Raw genomic sequence first — 2,500 nt, 5'->3', positions numbered from 1 at the left:
TTGTTACAGCTGATAAAAATCGTTTTTTGGACGATGCAATATGTAGAAAGCCTATTTTATTTACTAGCGTATTTATTTACTAGCGTATTTGCTCTTTCTTTCCTTTTTTTTTTTATTTCTATAGTGGAGATAGTCGCACGTAATGACAGATCACAGCCATATTATTAAAAGCTTGTGGTAAGAACGGGTTTCGTTCTAGTGCTCGAAAATAATATTCTAAAGCTTTTGTATGTTCTCCGTTACTTGTGTGGATAAGGCCTATGTTATAGAGTATATAACTTCGATCATAGGGATCAATTTCTAGTCGCATAGCTTCATAATAATTCTGTAAGGCTTCCGCATAATTTCCTTCGGATTGAGCCGACATCCGTTACGGTCGTCATTCGATTCAACGAATTCTCCGTTCCAAAACCGTACGTGAGATTTTCACCTCATACGGCTCCTCCTTTATGTGCATAATGAGAATAATCCATGGAATTAAAAAAAAGGTCGAAATATTGTCATTATGAACTGAGCGGGGCTAATGTTTTTACAAGAAATCTCTAGCCAACCCTCTTGCAAAAGATCTTTTCTTACCATCAAGCGTGTTCGTACTAGATAAATAAAGTAAACTCCAACAATTTCTTTGTTCTCAACGCTCCTTAATTTCCAGGAATTAGTCACTTCAACAATCTTCGATGGTTATATGGGTATCCAAAGTACGAACAAGATGGATGTTTGTTGTCCCAACCATTTCTCTTAGTTCCGATCCCGATAAGGAAAGGGAATCCTTTATAACAATAACAAAGTTTTCGTGTTGTTGATTCCTAGATGTAGTGCTTCTTCCTCTATGCCGCCTATTGGTACTAGTGTAGTAGGGTTGACCCACAATACAGACCCATAGGTGTAACCTTTCGCTCAATACTCGAATCAACAATTGAAGCATCTGAGGTTGCATTAATCGGGGATACACGACAGAAGGAATTGCTTTATTTATAAACTTCACCTTCAACAAGCGTAGATTTCTTTTTTTTTTTCAATAGTCTTTTTTTTTTTTTTTCTATTCCGAATCATGTGTCTTTTTCCTAAGACTAAGAGCGGTAAAATAAAAATAAAAAAAAAAATATATATAAAATAATTAAAATATATAAAATAATTATAATTATATAATAATAATCAAATCGCACCATCTCTGTAATAAGTAAATGCCTCTTTTTCTCCTGAAGTTGTCGGAATTATTCGTAATAAGATATTGGCTACGATTGAAAAGGTCTTATCAATAAAATTTCCATTTATCCGCGATCTAGGCATAGGTAGCAATCCATTCTATAACTCTTTTCATTACCCCTTCGTGAGAAAAAAAAAAGGATCTCACAAACAAAGGAAGCGTACAGTACGAAATAACATAAAAGCAGACCCATTCCATAAAAAAAAAAAAAAAAAAGATATAGCCCTCTACTTTACTTCAATTTTTTTGGCAGGAATCAAGAAAAAAAAAAAAAAAGAAATATTTGAATCCTATTTTATTTCATCCAAATTTATTAGTATAAGAATTTATTAGTATAAGAATAAAATATAAAAAGAAAAAAGAATTATTACGATTTCATCGAAGTTGAAGAATCAAAAAATTTATCCTACGGATTAGGATAGATTAGCAAAATTAGAGAAGTTTTGATTAAATTATGATAAAAAGAGGAAAAATAATCGAATAATCGTTCTATGATGAAAATAAAATAACTGCCCTTTTTTGTGTTTTGTGCATAGCAGGTATACAACATATAATCAAATATAAAAATCCCTTAGAGGATTTATGAATTTGTAATAGATTTACAGAGTAAGAGGTTGTTGTTGAGAGATCTAAAACTGGAAAAGAATTTTAGAATTCTTATAGAAATGGGGAATTAGAGTCTAAAGAGAATTATGAACTAAAAATATCCATTAAGCATAGTCTAAAAAAAAAAAACCAATCGATTGATTTGATTCGTTTCAATTCATTGATTTAATCCAGTCCGGTAGAAATATCAGAAAAAAGATGGGAGTGCCTTTTTCGCAAACATGAATAGATATATATGGTATATGTTTATCGTATTATATTATTTATTTTTAACAGCCCCCTCACAAAAAAATTTCTTCGAGTCGGGAGGCTAAAGAAAAAGTGCTGAAAAAAGTGATGAAAAGTTTTCTATTTTTATAGCTAGTTTTCTAGTTAGAATTGATATTGTTCGTACCTCTCGAACAATCTAATATGAATAACTCGCTATTCGCTCGGGTTATCGGCCATAATAATTATGTAGGAGAGATGGCCGAGTGGTTCAAGGCGTAGCATTGGAACTGCTATGTAGACTTTTGTTTACCGAGGGTTCGAATCCCTCTCTTTCCGCACCTTCACCTAATTCGCCAATGTAACTGACTACAATGTATCAAATCAAATAAGAACAGATACTAAAGAGTTAGACCCTTCTTTGATATAGATTCTCTATTCCCAATTTCTTTTTAATACGGAATACGTAAAATAGCGTAC

General features: G+C 32.2%; 1 non-coding gene across 1 annotated transcript; it reads left to right on the top strand.

Moving 5' to 3' along the window:
• The first annotated feature begins 2,272 nt into the window (after positions 1-2,272).
• On the top strand, positions 2,273-2,359 carry TRNAS-GGA (transfer RNA serine (anticodon GGA)). The gene has a single exon. It is a non-coding gene; the product is annotated as a tRNA-Ser (tRNA).
• The last annotated feature ends 141 nt before the right edge of the window (positions 2,360-2,500 follow it).

This window comes from Durio zibethinus, unplaced genomic scaffold (genome assembly GCF_047325235.1).
Source record: "Durio zibethinus cultivar Kanyao isolate XHJ-2024 unplaced genomic scaffold, ASM4732523v1 HiC_scaffold_226, whole genome shotgun sequence".
In the NCBI taxonomy this organism is placed as follows: Eukaryota; Viridiplantae; Streptophyta; class Magnoliopsida; order Malvales; family Malvaceae; genus Durio; species Durio zibethinus.
Note: the sequence above shows the minus strand (reverse complement) of the source record. Positions and strands in the feature narration are given on the sequence as shown.